This window comes from Falco punctatus, assembly GCF_963210335.1.
Source record: "Falco punctatus genome assembly, chromosome: 1".
Taxonomy (NCBI): domain Eukaryota; kingdom Metazoa; phylum Chordata; class Aves; order Falconiformes; family Falconidae; genus Falco; species Falco punctatus.
Genome location: NC_137580.1, coordinates 72,863,889 through 72,881,856, shown reverse-complemented (window position 1 = coordinate 72,881,856; position 17,968 = coordinate 72,863,889). Strand labels below are relative to the sequence as shown.

Here is a 17,968-nt window from a genome sequence, read left to right as displayed (position 1 = left end):
GTCTATGTTGCAAACCATCAGTACAACCAAAATGTAATAGTGTTGCTGTTGTAGCCATATTCAAAGACTGTTAAGTGGGGCAGGGTTTGCAGGGAGAGCTATCTTTCATTAGGTGAACCAATATAGTTGGAAAAAAACAACAGACACTTCCAGACAAACAAGCCCTTCTTCAGTTCTGTGCAGGAAAGGCTTTCTGTGCCTAAAAGCTTTCTCTGTTTTTTGGTGTGGGTTTTTTTTTTTTTTTTCAATTGTATCAGTAGGTCTAATAAAAGATGCTACCTCTCCCTGCAAACTTTGCCCAACTGAAACATTAACATTCTTGTCAGCAGCTTTAATAGAAAAGCCAGCTGCAGCATGGGCATAGTATTCCACCAAATTTCATACACCATACCTCTGCTCCTGCTTTACCTGCCCTACCCTTCTTCTCAGACGTGGGGCAGAAAGGGAGAGTATGTTCAGCTACAAAGATGATTCCTTAGACACAGACTGGCAACACTCATCAGAGAGTTTGTTTATTGCTTTTCTTAGCTTTAACTTACAGATTAAAAGGAAATTTTGCCTTCTGTGCGGTCTGTTTCTTTCTACCCACATGAGAGAGACAGGTCCATATCTCCCATTAATGCTATTCTTTGCTGCGTGGCCAGTCCATGTGTTGGAATGGTTACAGGAGGCAAAATTGTTCCCTGGGCATCACTCTGCTCTTCTGATGAGCCTGATTTGTGATGTGCTTAGCTCTAGAGTGATGATACTCACCCAATAGCTGCTCATAAGTCTTTTGCCTAGATTTAGAAAGGGTTCATCTCACAGAAAATAGAAGACAAAAATATTCAGTGTCTTGATGGAAAGTGGGTCTAAAGGGGTCTGCTGTAATGTAAAAACAAAAGGAGCAGTGTTTCCAGCTACAGCGCCAAACATCTTGGAGTCCAACACGGAAAATGTTTATAGTGTTGTATAGTTTTATTACTACAGACTGAAGGAAAACAGCTTATTGAATGACTTTTGGGGACTAGATTTTGTACCAGTGGACTATCAAATAGTGGACAAAGAAAACTCCTCTCTGCTGTGGGGTGGGAGAGGGGGAACTGTAGAGTACTCTGCTTCCTTGTACGCTATACAAGGGCAAATGTGATGTTCAGACTCACTGAGGGTGCTAAATTCACTGTGGGGAGTGGGGTTGCAATGCTGGGAGGCTGTGCGGATGCCCGTGGGCACAAGGATTACCAGGCTGGAGGTACTGCCAAGTCCTCCCACAGGGACACTGTGAAAACAGCATTTGTGGAGCTGTTGCCTTTCCACTCCTCCACTCCCAAGACGCTTCATATAAAACCTGTTTACTTGGGCTTGGATTTCAGATGACATTCTCTAGTTGTGTTTTGTTCAGTGTTTCCTCAATGTGGTGGGTGCTAACAAGTGTAGAGCAGTCCATTCTCTCTGCCCCAGCCAGACCACGTGTGATAACTGTAGTCCTTGTGCCCTTCTTGGTGGGATTTATCTTTTCTTGAACAATAAATGTTATTAAAGCAGCAATGTTCAGTAGCAAGCTCATCGGTGCTGTTTGTTTAATTGTCTTTGGTGTCTTTGCTGCTTTTACAGTGCTATACTGATCAGCTGTTGCTGAAGGCTGTAAGTCCCAAGTCAAGTTGGCTTTTATGCTCTTGTAGCAAGAGAACAAATAGTTCTGTCCGCACACTGCAGAATGAGGTGTGAGTGAGCTGTCGTGTCGTCTCGAGGAGCTGGACCAGAGAGCTAGGCTGAAGCCAAGGCCTGAAAAATGTAGCCTATGCCTAATGCCAGGATGAAAAATAGTTGGGCTGCCATTCCTCCTGTTGTGTTCGTAGGCAGTGACTGAGGAGGACAGGACCTGGATTTGAACATGAAGAAGACCCAGACATCTCTGTGTTAAACCTACACGTAAGCTAAAAATGAATGAGGAAAGAAAGGTGTGAAGGAGGAAAAGGTAGAAGTGTGTTTTGTCAGGCACTGCTTTCATGCAGTGTGTTCTGTCACTTACTCTTCCGCATCCAGAAGAAAAATGTATGCCTTGTTTCATCTCAGTTGGTGTGAGCTGCTCTTGTAGATCCCGAAGTATCTTCGAAGCCTTTAGCCTCAGAACCTTTCAGCTCTGTCCTTCCACAGACGCTCATTTGTTGCGTCCTTCTCAATTTCCTAAGTTATATATGTTTCCCCCTTCCTCTCCCTGAATTACTAGGATTTCTTTGGCTGTGTTGTCACAGGACTACAATGAGTGCCAGGGTGGGATCCTTCTTGACATCAGCCTCCAGGTAGGACGTGACAAATTGGCCTGAAAAGAGCCTAAACCCTAATAGCCAGTAGCAAAGGTGGAAGACATCCTTTCTGCTTTGAATTCTGTGGTGTTTTCATTGCTACTCGCCTGCCGTGTTGCGTGCATCCTCGCAGGCAGCTGTTTCTTGATGCTCTCATTGCATCCTGTGTGGTTCTTATGTGCAGCCATGATCTGCTACAGCTTGGCATGCATCTCTGCAGCTGAAGAGGTATCAAAAAAACCCCATTTACTTGCTTGCAAACATGCGAAGCCAGCTGTGATGATTATGGCCCATTCATGTTTGGAAGGTCATTTTGCAGCCAAAAGAAAGCTTGAATCTGGAGTCATTTTGGCATTTTTCTAGCTGAGTGGGTGGATAGATTGTTTCAAGCTTTGATCAAAGCACATGTATTGGGGCACAAGGATGGAAAAGCAAAACAATGCAAATGTAGTTTGAAGTATCGTTTAGAAGCTGAAATACAGATATATACGGTGACATGCCAAAATATAAGGTGCAGGTCTGGTATAAGCAAATAAATGGCACATATGGCCAAGAAAAGTCAAGGAGAGAGACAGAAAACCGTGACCTGAATAGGCAGGCCACAAATGCTAGTGCAGTCTGTTATGTGTAAGGTCTGTGTATGTAGGACAAATCACTGTCATCCAGACCTCTTTTTAAAAAATAATGAGAGCTACTGCCATGAAAGCTTAATGCTTAAAGTCTGCTGTAAATTACACTTAAGTGTAATGTGTACAGAGACTCTGAAGAGTGGAACTGATGCTTCCCTAAATATAATTTGAGACACATGTGGCAGTAACTCAAAGATACTCTCTTACCTTAATTTCTGTTGTATGTATTTTGTAGTGTAGTCTTTTGTCAAATCTAGGCTAATAATAATAAATAATATTTAATATTTTTGCTGATGTAAAAAGCTTGGAAGCCAGCCTGTTGAATCTGAATAGCTTTGTGATGATAAAATACAAACATCAAAAATTCAGGAAGCAGTGAGATTGATGTGGAATCTGGTGTATAATAACTTTTCATTACACACCAGTTTTCATGTAGCTACTTTGAATGTCGTGGTGACAGAAATAAAAGTTCACTGGATTTGTTCTCTTTGATAAATGAAAGGTAAATATAGCTTGTATTATTTTAACTTTTCCAAGAAAAGTCTTGCAACAGAGACTTCTTGTTCCTGTCCTTATCCTTAGTAACCATCCTCTTGACAAATGTTTCTTTTCTAGGTGGTAACAGTTAGTTTCGTTTCTCCACTTGAGCAAAATTCCTTTCTTTTTTCTTCTTCACAGAAGTTAGTAGGTGGGACTTACCCCTAGTTGTTGTAAAGCATGTGAATTACATAAATCCTATTTTTTCATATTTGCACTTTGCAAACACCTCAACAATTATTTCTTTTCCTCCAGAAAACATTTGGAATGTTTCCTCTTCTCCTTAGAGGATTCTTCATTCTGCATCTTCACATCAGTTTGTACTCATGCACACAGAAGCCTCTACTCACTGCTTACTCACAGTCCCGCAGGGCAATAGTTTTCTTCTGCTGTTTCCTTGTGCTGTGAAGGTTGTACCTATTTCTTGCGTGTGCTTTCCTTCTCTTGGTTGGGAATTAATAATGCTTTGAAATCTCTGTTCTCCCAAGTTAGTGCTGGCTAAGTAGATTGGTCAATCTCTTTTTCATCAGTAAATCCATTCATTCCAAATTCTTCAGCTGCCTCTGAAGAATCTTAGAGGCATCTCTTCTGGGCAGTTGGCTTCTTTTCCATCACGGGTGACTAAATCTTTCCCTTCTTTTTCTGGTGATAATCCAGGAGCTGCCTTCTCTCTGTTCTTCTCCCATCTCTCTGTTTATTTTAGAGGAGATAGAAGTGCTTTTGTCTAGTGTCAGTTCAGTTAGGCACATGTTATCTAATCAGTGACATTTGCTGGAGGCTTGCAGCCTTCTGACTGCGGTTGTGTTAAGTATCTGACATTTTTCAATTGGGCTCCATATCTTTCCTTCATTGGAAGGGGACATAATAACCCCAAACACCTTTCTGTCACAAGCTTATTATGACTAAAATAATTTTTCTATGTCTCAGCTCCTGGTTCATACAGAAAAATGTAAATGTGAAAAAAATAAAAAAGAAGGTATTTTATTTTAAAAATGCATGACTCCTTACGTACTGCATTTACGCCTTAGCCAAAAAGAAAAAAAAATAGTTATTTTCCCAGATGTTCTAGTTGAACAATAGGTAATTTCCAGGATGATTTCATTCATAATTTTTTTTTTTTTATTTGTAGATTATCTTTGAGGTGCTTTATTTTTAGCTTAATGAAGAAAAATAGTTTACATTTTGAAAGTAAACTAACAATTTATCACGGGCATCCAAGAGCTAAAGTCACCCAGGTCATGGGTTCTTCATTCTCTAGTGGCGGGTTTTGCAGTAAGAGAAATACCAGCTGAGTGTCAGGCTTCGATAATTATCTTGAGTTAATGCTTTTAAAATACTCATCAATGCTAAGCAAAGTATTTCCTTCATGAGTACAATAATAAAATATTTCATACACATGAAAGATTTTATTTTTATTCCTCTGTTTCTTATCTGAGAGAAAATGCCACGTCCCTTCCTTCTAGGTGAATGTTTTTGTGCTGGGACGTTCTTGTCCACTTGGAAATAAGTTGCAAACTGCACATCTGGCTGAGCTGGCGTTTGCTGCAGGAGCGATGAGACATCCAGGTTGTTGTTGGAGTTTCTGTGAAGCTGATATTGTGCACAACAGATGATAAAATGAATGAGCCCCCACTTTTGAGTACCCAATTTCTTTTGACTCTTACAGCTTGAACATTTCTCAAATGCTATGTGTGAGAGATTAATGCAAATTCCCCTGAGACTGGTTTCCCACCAGGATTTTGTGACCACACTTTAAGTCTGTGTGTCAGTAATGTTCAACCCCCATTGACCAATTGCAGCCTAACTTGTGTGATGGCTGGAAGTGAAAAGACCCAAAGCTGCCGCAAGAGAACTAGAAATTGTGTGAAAGAGAGAGAGAGAGAAAGTAATATCCCACTTGAATGATAGATATATATAAGCTGTATCAAAATTCTGCATTAAAACTCTGCATTCACTTTGCATTTACTATTTGGTGGGATTTTTTAATCTACAAGAAAGCCACACAGCAATACTTTCCTAGGCTGCCAGCTTCCCAGATAGCTGAACAAAATTTGCTTGCTTGTGTTAACAAGCAAATACATATAGTTAATCAGCTTTTAATCATCAGGAGACAGAGAGGTGGTTGATGGCTGGCTTTTATAACACTGTAGGCCATAATTGGCTTTCTTGCCACTTGTTGCTCACCCTTGCTGTGTAGTCATAAAATCAGTTTGCAACTGCATGGAACAGGGTTCAGAACAGCCTTTCCTTTTTTTTTTTCTTTTGGTTTTGGTGTTTTTTGTGGGTTTTTTTGTTTGTTTGTTTTGTTTTCAGCTAGTAGCCGGTAGATAAAGGTTTTGGGTGTGATACAGGCATAAAGCAGGTAAGTTTTAAACTAAAAATTGTTTGGTAAAGAAAATAGCCAATGACTTCTCAAGCTCTGAAGTCTCATATTTAATAATTTAGCAGTTTGATACATGGGGGTTTTAGCACTTTCCAAAAGCATGTTGAGAAGAGTGATGGGGAATGAGTCCAAAACTGTGAATAACTGTGGGAACATCCATACCTGACTGAATAAATTATGATCTGTGGTCAACCTAAAAGTTGTGCTACACAGTGACAATTCTCCCATTCATTCCTTAAGATATTTCTTCTTTCTACCTTTTCTTCTAATCCACTGTTTAGATCAGATGTATCTTCAGTGTCTTTATATAGCTTATTCTGGATGATTCATTAGTCATCAATCCATCTGCCTTTTCCTGTAGTTTTTTATTTTTAAAAAAAAAAACCACCAAGGCTTTGCCAGGAAACTGGAGGAAAAAAAAAAAAAAAAAGATTTAAAGCTTCTTTGGATTGCCAAATTAATGATTCTGTGAATGTTTGACTAATGAGAGGAATTTTCACTGGTGTGAGATTACTCTGAAATTCATAAAATTCATATTAGTCAGTGCTGAAGACTAAGCAACATTACTATAACAATAACTCAAAGAATAGAAAAGATTAAGGAAACAACATAAATATGAGCCAGCAATGTGCTCTGGTGGCAAGGAGGGGCATCAGCCTCCTGGGCTGCACTGGGCAGTGTGCTGCAGCAGATCAAGGGGGAGGATCCTTCACCTCTGCTCAGCACCGGTGAGATACATCTGAAGTTCTGGGTCCAGTGCAGGGCCCCACAGCACCAGAGAGACATGGATGAACTGGAGCTGGTCTGGTGAAGGCACCGTGAAGATGTTTAGGAGACTGGAGGATCTCTCCTATGAGGAAGGTTGAGGGAGGGGGACTGTTCAGCCTGGAGAAGAAAAGACTCAGAGGGATCTCATCCATATGTACAAATACCTGAAAGGAGAGTGAAAGGAGGATAGAGCCAGGCTTTTTCCAGTGGTGCCCATTGCTGGGACAAGAGGCAATGGGCACACACTGAAATACAGGAAATTCTGTTTAAATTTATGGGGTGAGGGGAAAGTCTCTTTCCTGTGAAGGTGTTCAAACTCTGGCACAGATTGCCCAGAGAGGGTGTGGAGTCATCCGTGTCACCCTGGAGACATTCAAGACCCAACCAGCCAAGGCCTCAGCAACCTGCTGTAGGTGGCCCTGCTCTGAGCAAGGGTGTTGAATTAGAGTCTCTTCAAGATGCCTTCGACTCTCAACCACTGTGTGATTATATGAAATAATAGATTCAATTTGGAGTTGGGTGTTTTACCTAAAAGATAGGTATCTTATTTCTCACCAGAAGTGACCAAACGGTTTATTGAGCTAATCTGAAGGTATTATATGTAGTTGTGCTTTTCCATAATAAGGAAATATGTGACCATTTTCAGACTTGAAACACAATGATGCAAAGTGTGGAATCTTAGCTTAGAAAGGAAGAGCAGCCTTTCACCAATCATCAAGCTGTTTGTGCATTTCTAGTTAAAGATAATGTGATTAATTAAAAGGATGAATGGGAGGGCACTACAATCATTTTTGTTGTTGCCAATGCAGCTTTTGGAATGTTTCATCAGTTACTTTCTCATGTTGTGTAACTTTCTGAATGACTTCGGATGTGTGTAAATGGTTGTCATCTTTTGGTTAGAAGTCATTCTTCCGGCTGGGAGGGTCTGAGAATCCAAAGCAAGGCGCAGTATTGTAATAAAAAGCCAGTTTGAAGCCTATTTCAAAATGGTGGTGGTACTTAATATATAATTTTCACGTGATCCCTGCAAGTGGATCAATAGGTACCTGTAAAGTGGGTCAAGGAGTCCCTGGTGAAACTGCGTGTCTCAGACCCTGTTCGCATTTCACATCGAGGACAGACCCAGCATGTACCATATTCCCCCTGCATTTGGTATCTTGGCTTTTCAGAGGGAGGAAGCTTGACGGCATGGAAGGATCAAAACTTGCCATGAAGTCTTGGTGCTGTTGACATGATTTATCACAAGGCAACAGAAGAAGTTGCTGTTAGCCTAGTGTAAACTCCGTGCAGTTCTATGGCTGTCATCAGTAGCAGAGTCAGTGTGGGATTTCTGCTGGTATAACCAAGGATATCATCTGTCCCAGTAGCTTTAAATCTTAAATCTGTTACTTTAGAATATCTTGTGAAGATGTTTAGATCATTGAATTCATTGTGTGAGGAAAAGGAAGATGCATGAGTAGAGTGTAGCTGAAGAAATAAAGACATCGAATCATGATGCTCAAATCATCAAAGCTTCCGCAGGTGCTTAAGAGATGCCAGACTGCAATAACTAACTCTACTAGAAAACTAATTCATATAGGATTGAAAGGAATAAATCAATTGCATTTGTCTGAGAAACAAACACTTAGGAAGTTAGTTTGCCTTTCCCATGCATTGGGGTCTTTCTTATTTCTTTATTTTATATTTCTTCTCCAATGAACTCATCTTCTGACTGTCACATATATGCCTGCAATATGTATTTTGGAAGGAATCTGACTCTAATCCAAATATTTAGTCTGATTCAAACAAGCCCAATTCACTGCATATCATTACCTGTGTTTTCCTTCTGCCTTGAGTAGTGTAGCTGTCCAGCAGCTTGCATCCAGCTGTGTGTGCAGGCATGCAGCTGTTTGGCAAAGTCCAAAGTATGAGAGATGCATTTGTAGATAAGTAGCATCATTCAGTCTCATAAAACTACATTAATACTTGACCATTGAAGACGAACCATCAGCATGTTTGAGTCAGTAAGCTGCCTAATTGTGAAGTTAGAAAGTAATTGCATATGTAAAATAATGTATGCTGAAACGTAGGCTGGTTTTTGACCTTTTTTACTCTTTGTTATGTTTGGGTTTTTTAACAAAGCTAGAAAATGAAGCCATAAAGGACTGCAGAACCTAATTGATTGTTTATACTGTTCACTTAATTTGTGCTCATTTGTGCTACAATGAAACTGCCATACAAAGCCATAAAGAGACAGATACTCCTCGACATTTGCAATTATAGATTTTTTTCCCTTCATTAGTTCCTACAGGTATTGTTTTACTGTGCTGGAGTACAAGCTCTGTGTAAGTTTGGGTTTTTTTGGTTTTTGGTTTTGTTTTTTTTTTTTTAATTGTCTTAGAAACTTTTGGATATCCTATTGTATCAGGATTTTTTTATACGTTAATAGATTACTTACACATGATAGCGTTGTTTTTATCATGGGAATGGATCACTTAAGTATTAGCTCTGTGATACATATTGCTTTTTCTTATTGGCAGCCTTGCAAATTAACTATTGGTAACTGGTAACTGCTGTGCATGGTTTGTGGTTTTTGTTTGGGTTGGTTTTTTTTTTTGGTTTTTTTTTTTTTTTTTTAAACTCTATGATCATATGTTTTGAATATTTCTTTCTGTCTTTTCCTTCCTGGTTAATCTCTTTCTCCTGTACAATATGTTTCTAGTCTATTTCTTAATTGTGTGGAATCCTTTCAAGCAATTTAAATTGTGATTGTTTTCCTTCTTGTAGTCATTAAGTGGCAATTATCTTGCACATAAAGTGTGGTCTTAAAAGCAGTGTATTAATTAACAGTGATGTAGTGAGTAGCTGAAAATATTTAAATAGACCAACTTAGAGCAAAAGAACTTTAAAATGTGTTTTCTTCTTCTAAATGAAATTATGTTCCTTTTAAAAATAAGATAAGGTGTGGGAAAATGTTCAGCTGTATGGCTTTCACTCTGACGACTTGCTGGTGGTTTGCAGCACAGTGGGTGCTTCACCTTGTTTGTCGTCTTGTGCTTCAGGGCAGGTTTATTCCCTGGTGGAGCCGAGGCTGCCCTTTTTGTCCAGAGAAGAGGAAAATGATTACACTGTGTTGTTATAAAACTGCACTAATATAGTTACAGTTTACCTCAGTGCCTCATTTTTTGAAAACTTCCTGATCATTTTTAAGGTGTATGAGTAGCCTGCCTGCGGTTAAGTTTTTTTCAAGCACCAGAAATTTTAATTGATGCAGCATTTGTTAATTGTGCTGCGATGAACAGAAAACTGAAACCACATTCCCCAAATTACCTGCTGTGTGATGTCTTTATACTTTTAATGGTCTTCTCTTCAGAAGTCCCATTACAGTATTGCTTCAGTTGAAAAGAACAAATAAGCTATTTATTAAGTGTGCAGTCAATAGCATTTCAGCTAATAATGAATAAGCACTTACAATGATCTATCAACAGTAAAGTTTTTTTTGGAGTCATGTATGATCTTCCTGTCTGCTCCCTGAAGTCTGTAGTATTTATTACCTGGAAACAAAGACCCTTAGAGTCCAAGGTAAGCAATGGCATGCTGAAAGAGCAAGAGCATGCCTGTAAATGGGAATATGGTAGAGAGCAGTTAATAACGGACCTCTGGCAGGGCCCACTCTATATTCAGTCTTCTCTTCCCACCCCATCCCCTCTAAGCTATTTCAGCTAAGAGGCAGTTACCTCTGTCTACTCTCATAAAGAATAAATTCATGCATCATCATATATTTTACATACATTCATTAGTCTACAAGCAATGCAACACTTTTGCATGTTTGTTTTAGCCAAATATATAACATTTGGTTCTGCAGATCCCTCTTTCAAGTTGATCGCTCTGGATAGATTCAATGTTCTGTGGGGCTGGGCCCTTAAATAGTGTTTGGGTGAAAGCTGTTATTAAATATGTAAAGCCTTTGTGGCAGCATGGCTCACCTGTGACGTAGAGCAATAGTCTTTGAGTGAGTGTCCTTTTTCTATGTTATAATTCTTCAGATGTGACGAATCTATATCATGGATGAGCGTATTTAAGAATATAACATAAAGTATGAGTTAAATTGGTCTGTTTTCCATTAACTTTATGAGCAAAAGCTAATAATGCTTACAATGTGGAACTCACAGAGCTCCAGCAAACTTGAAAAATCCAAATTTTGTTTTACTTTGGGCTGCCTACAGATAAATCCTTTAAAGCTGAATAGAATTCACTCTGATCAGTGAAGATTATTGGAGTGGCTGGTAATGCGAAGTTGAATGAAATATAATAAAGTCTCATTGCGATGTTTGGCATTTGTTCAGAGTTTCAGATAGGCATTCTCAAGGAGGAAAAGGAAATGGTTTGTTTGCGGAGTTTTTTTACATATTCCTTCTCCTGGCATTTGAAATACTTACTGTTTGAGGTATGTTTGATTAAAACAATTTCATGGTCAGCACTGACAACACTGTGAGATGATCTTCCTTTTAGAGGTCCTTCTTTGTGGCTCAGTTGTATGCATGCTGCAAACAACACAGCAAAGTAAAACTCAGATCAGAGCTGCTGTTAAAAATGTACATTGTGTTTGCCAGCCCTGAGAAGGAGGAGATGGTTTGTTAGATGAAGAGATCAGGGTTTGTAATGAAAAGTGGACTAACGATTAAGGTTGTGAGGGACAAGAAACTAGAAACTGAGAATCACAGAAGCCTGAAGTTCAGATTTCACAAAACTTAGGTTTTCATCTTCCAGAAAAAGAACAATGTGTGCAACCATGTGGCTTACTGTCTGTGAGCTTTTCCCCCCAAATTATTTTGTTGAAATGATAAAGCTTTTTTACTTGAAGGAATGGGGAGAATCCTGTGGTCTTCTCCATAAATGAAGGGACCTTTTGTGTTTTTATTATTTCCTCTCCATTTTGCAAGCCCCTTTCTTCAGTGATAGCTATTCTGTTGGTACTGTGTTTAATGAGGTTAAACTGAGGTGCTTGTTAAGGGTGCTTTAAACTTTGAAAGTAACTGGTGATATTTTAGTTCTGACTAAATTCATATTTTTGAGCTTGGGAGGAAAATTTAAGGGAACTTTTTTTTTTTTAAGGAAGATTAATCTTTCATTAGAGTTCGCAATGCAGGTAGAATTAAAACTGTTTCACATAAGCTGCACTGAATTGCTGGGAAGGAGTGTGCCTGTATGGAATTTTATCTGTATTCTAACCAAATTCCCTACATTAATTTGTACTAGGTATATAGATGATTCCACAGATGTGTGAATGTATGTATCTAACAATTAGAAGTTTTCATAATCCCCAGAATGGGAAGAGATTTCTGGTTTCTGTTGTTGGGTTAGGGGAGGTTGTGCAAAACCAAGGACCTGCTCCAGAGTGCCCTTCCATGGCAGCATCTCCTTTTCTTCTCTTAGTGTACGTTCCTAAAGGAATGTATGTATGTATGAATATGTAGTGTAAGTTTAGAGTGTTGAAATGATTTCTGCTAATTACATTATTTTGCACATTTACTTTCCCACTGGAGGTCTGCAACAAGTCAGTTGCCCTTTCTGCCTTGTCTCCTCCACCTTTCAACGTTTTCCCAGGTGTTCTTTCATACAGACATGCTTTTTAAACTCATGTGAAATGTTAGGAAACAGTGACGTCTGTGATAAATTCAACTGAAATAATTTACAGGATCAGTTCACCTTCACTTCACTGCTCAGTCATGTTGCACCCAAACCATGGTTTTTTTGGAAGATCTCATCAGTAAAGCGTAGACTGTGTAACGTTAGCTCTGCATCCACTTTCAATAAATAAACGGATGCGAGTCATTTACTCCTGTAAATTCTGGCATTAGGGACTAGATTTGTTCAATGGGAAAGAAATGAGACTGGATCTGTTTTCACTTGAAGAACTTGTCAGCCTCTTCATTACTGTGTGAAACTAGCTCTTTGTGATACTAGATCTCCTAATTTTACCAGACAAATCAGAGATGAGGTGTTGTAGAGAGGTATCAGAGTGGCAAAGTATTCGTAACAGATTTTTGACTATACAATAAATGTCACACTGATGCTTAGACTGTGTGGTTAAAGTTGTTTACTGACCTTTTACAGGAAATAATTCAACAAATAATTCCAAACAAGCCATCTATAGATGTGTCTCTTTTAGTGTAGCTGTCTTTTGCTATAGCTGTGTCTTCTGTTGCATATGGCATTTTTGAATAGGGAGACACAGTGATGTAGCTGGAAGATTACTCTTGATTTACTCTCTGATTAAACAGCTAAATTAGTTTTAGATAAAAAAAAATTAGTACTACATATTTCAACTAACTTCATTTTTAAAGATTAGTGTCTCGAGTGTCAGCTGAGTGAGGAAATGAGAAAGCATTATTATACTAAACTATCACTAAGGCATTGACCTGCTGTTCATCAGTTTTAAGAGATGGGGAAGTGATTTTTGAAAAGTGTAAAGAGCAACCCTGCTCTAATGAGGTGTGCTAAAAATTATTCCTTATGCTTGACCTCAGGCCATAAAAGCTCAGGTATGCACCAGCTTCTTTTCCCACAGTCCACTAAAAATGCTTTTGACTAGACCCACAGACATCCCATTACGTTTACAGAGAATCTTTCTCCTCTGACTTGAGCTTTCCAAGCTTTTGGAAATTGCTGTTGGTGGCCCAAGTGTTGTCTTAACCCTGGTTTCTTTGACTGGTCACTGGTGAAGTTTAACATCCAGTGTAGAATTTCATGCTGAATGAAAGGTAAACATAAAGCATGAACCAAATTGTTCCTCTGCCTGTGTGACTCACTGGGAAACATCTGCTATGACAGTGAGGTGGCTGGTGCAGGAACCAGGCATTCACGATGGACATCTGTGGTTGGGGTGGCAGACCCCAGGGATGATACATACAGTGGCTGCTGTGTGGAGCTGGTGAAGTCCAACTCCAGAAGACTTACTTGATCATTGATTTTTTTTTAAATATTGGGTTTTGGTTTTCTTATTGTGAGGCAAATAAGTTAATGCAGGTTGAAAGTAACAATAGTAAGTTACCTGTTACTTGTTAGTAGTGGCACCGCCTCTGGAGGCTCTGGTGTTCCCCACGTTGTGCATGGGTGTTTGGCAGAGTTACTGTGCTACAGGATGAGCTTTACCTGAGAGGGGATCGATTTATATTGGGTCATCTGTCAGACAGCGATTTGACTTCTCCCACATTTTTCTGCAATACTTTCAAGATACCACTTCAGAGATACGCAGCCAGGAGGGTAAACACAGTCTGAAGCCCTACTTCTCCTGCTCTGTTGCACACTTAAGGTAGCATATGGCCGTGCAGTGCCAGGACAGATGATGCATGATTGAACTCTGACAAGTAACAGACAGAATTTATCAAATGGAGTTGATTTGGTTGGATGTTCCTGTGATATATGCGCTTTTAAATCTGGTTGCATCTTCTTTTTCAATGGAAGAAAAAAAATAATAAAATGATTTCCTGAATCCTTTGATACATGACTGGTGCTGCTTGTAATATAAATATATGTGTTTGCTGAAATTCAGTATTGTTCTTACATTTTTTTTAACAGAAAAAGGTCTTGATGGTCATAATACAGGTTCAAAGAAAAGCAGCAGTTTAGCACTCTAATGTTATTAAAGTGAAAGGCTGCAAATTTCCGTGAACAATTCAATGACAGCCTGAGGGGTGACCTCACTGCAGCCTACAGCTTCCTCAAGGAGGGCAGCGGTGGGGGAGGTGCCGATCTCCCTCTGGTAGTCGCAAGCAATAGGACAGGAGGAAATGGAATGAATCTGTATTGGGGAGGTTCAGATTGGACATTAGCAAAAGGTTCTTTGCTGAAAGGGTGGTCAGTCACTGGAACGGGCTCTGCAGCACCAAGCCTGTCAGAGTTCAAGGAGCATCTGGAGGATGCTCTTAGTCATATGGTTTTGCATTAGACAGTCTGGCAGGGAGCAGGCAGTTGGACTTGATGATCCTTATGGGTCCCTTCCAACTTGAGATATTCTATGATTCTATAAATTAAGTGCCAAATTAGATGTGTAGGGTTTGAGAGCTGGTGTTAAAATCCATTTTTTAACAACTCTGTCGCTTTCTACATACTTCCCTCATGGCAATCTTCATTGCACGTGCCCAGAGGTCAGACGGACTAGGGGTGCTGCAGACATGAGTATCGATTCACAGTCTTAGCTATGGCATGTAAGTGTCCATTCACAGGGAAGTCTGAAGTGTTGGTTTGGAATCCAAAGTCACTTGGCAAGTCTAAGCTCTTTAGTTTGAATTTCTGTGGTGGTTTTTCTTTTTTTTGACTTGCAATGTCATCAAGGTTTTGACGGACGTGTTTGCTTCGTTATAACTTAACCTAAGGCGATATTCAACTTGAAAGCGGTAGAAGAATAAAGATATTTAATGTAAATCAAGAAAATAAATATTTGGGGTCAGTTACTCTTCCTCTGAATGTCATTATTGTTGTGATGTATCCTTTGCTAATTACCTTCAAAATGAGCGCAACATGAAGTCGTTGACTGAGTTACTCTTAACAGCTCCTCTTCCCAACTACTATTTAATGGTGTCTTCCCAAAGTATGCTTCACTGCCCAATTGGTTCATTACTGTCATGTCCATTTCCTCTTTGATTAAACAGATGTGATCTGCCTGGGCATCAAAGAGAAAGGAGGCAAGAGGTGAACAGATATCATTTATTGCAGTGTGAGATCACCAAGTTCAAATTAATTTTATTTTTTTTTCTAAAAGGGAATGCATTCATGAAGCATAAATGAATTTTCACAATTTCTGGACAGTTCTGTATTGTTGTGTGACAAAATACCTGTTATATTTTCCACAAATTTTAGTGGTCTTTGAAATGAAGAAATGGCATCATCAGAGGCCAGCTGATTCCTACTTGCTTACCAAGTCTAAGAATTTGCCTTTAAAATATAGTAACATAATTCAATTATTTCTAAGTGTAGGTATCTTCCATGAATTATTTATGTTCTGGCCAAAATTTCTTTGCTAGATTTTTGAAGATCTTGATGAGAATGCATCACATGAGAGAGGTGGCTATGTTGTATGCATGAACATACATTGCATATATGTTTCCTTGTTATTTCTGAGTCAGTGCATCAGAGTTCCTTGGTATTGCTAAGTCAGTACATCAGAGTTAAATGGCTTTTATTTGGCCTTTGGTTGCCTACAGATTGTACCTTTCTAAGGAATGGGGAGGAAGATTTTACTGTTAGCAGCTAAATGAACCTAGAGTGTTGCACTGGTTGAAATGTGATTGTAAGGAAAACTTTCAAAAAAGAGAACCTGATAAGGTAGACAACAGTAATTAGGAATAGTCTGGGGTATGTGCTTGACTGATTTTGGGGAAACTCTGTTCCTTCACTACATTTCTGGTTACAACTCTGGATGGAGTCCTGTCGCAGGGGAAGGTAGAGAGAGAAAGTAAGGTAATTGTTGAAAAGCCTTGGGGAAACTTGACCCCTTGAGAAGTCCCAAGGCAGTTGAGCCAGCTTCTTAAGTCAAGGTTAAACAAGTTTGGAACCAGAAAGCATTATTAGGAAAAGCTGAACTTGAGCTGAACTCAGGAACTTGAGAAGCCAAAGATACGAAAGCAGAGGAGGTCAAGACAGGAGCAGAGAGCCAAGGACCATCAGAGCCTGTTTTAGAAGATAGATGTGCTGACTGGGCAAGCCTGTAAGAAATCAGGAGTATGAACTAGAGATGGAACAATGGTGGGCATAAATCAAGTACAGGTGTGAAGACAGAAGCGTTATAGCTACAGCCAAATGGCACAGCTGTCAGTAGCAGTTAGTCCAGTTGTCCTCAGCTGTGCTGGGGCCAGCCACCAGTTGGCTAGAAGCTTAACAGGCTCTTAGTCACTGAAGAGACAGAGAGCAGGTCACCTGAGAGTGAGCTGCCCCCACAAAACCAAAAAAGACAGTGCCCCTGCCATGAAAGGCTCAGTCCTTTATTTGGTGCATCTCACAACAGCAGTGAGTCAAAGCGTGTGTTCGTTAAGCATTACAGCATTAGGTCCCTAGTTGTCAAGCACCCTGACAGTGGCTTTCCTGAGGTATCTTGTTTTCTGTAAATGTACAAGTGGTTAGAAACCTCCTGATGGAAAGAAACTTTATTTGAAATTAACTTTCAAACTCAAACTTAGTTCCACAACTGAGAATAATTAACGTAATTCTGTAGATGGCATACATCGTGTAGCATTGAATGACTCTTTGCACTGAGTCACACCACCTGTGGAAGAATTGAATGCCTCCAGCAATGTCTTTAAATTCTCCAGATACCATAAAAGCAAACTGAAGCCATGTTCATTAGTGTCTGCACAGCTAATAGACTTTCCCACTGTGCAGTGTACACAAGAGTAGGCTATGATGAAGACTGAGGACTCAAACTCAGGGCGACTGCAATTTCCCATACACTGCATTTGAAAATGTGCCAGCCTAGATGACAGATATTGCTATCCTTGTGTGGTTAATATAGGTTTGTCTAAGTTTTTGCTACATTATGAAAACCCTCAGGGGTGCTTATTTTCTTATTTTTCTTGGCTGATTGAAAGGTAACAGTACAGAATGCCATAGAATTTGGTCTTACTGCTTCAGTCATCTGCTTAGAGAACTCACTCAGAGTTTCTAAAGCATTTATTAACCAGAGAAAACAGCAGAAAAATTTCTGGAGGATTTGTCTTGCCCCTACCAGTTAAAGGGGAACATAAGCCATCTTTTACAGCGTGTGATACACAATAGCTAATCCAATATATACATTATCAGTTTGCTTCCTTCTTTAAACTAGGAGATGCTCGTGTTTTAGCCTGTTCAAACAATGTTTCCTCTTAATTTTAAGGCTGTAGATTTATGGTAAAACAGATGGGCCATGCAGTTGTGCTTTCCAGATGATTAGGAATTACTGTGAATTTACTAAGTTTGTCACCTGATACCTGTAATCAAAACGAAGTCCTCTGAAGGTGCTAAAGTTCAGGATCTATAAGTATGGAATAAAAAAAAATCAGAATTCCTTATTACACAGTTTTCCTTGTAGTGACCATCTTCATACAATGCAGGCAGCAAGAACAGGGTTACCCAAAGCAGGAATGGAGCACTGACTCATGCATCTTTCTGAACACAAAAACGTGACCATTATACAAAACCAGAAATGAGTAAGCATGCAATTCGTTTGTATAACATCAGAAAAGTAACTTTTAAGCCATTTGTGACTAACACAGGAGTTATCCTGTGTGATAGTGATCAGTAGAGAGATAGAAAAACAAGTCTATTGTTGATAGAACTTGGGACAGATTTAAGTCTGCAAGCCTCACAGGCATAGAGCTTTTTGAACCTACAGAATCAAGTCATAATCTATG

General features: G+C 39.4%; 1 protein-coding gene across 2 annotated transcripts in view; it reads left to right on the top strand.

The window, feature by feature from the left end:
* BMPR1B (bone morphogenetic protein receptor type 1B) overlaps positions 1–17,968 on the top strand; it is a 297,524-nt gene that overhangs the window by 146,930 nt on the left and 132,626 nt on the right. The window lies entirely within an intron of this gene.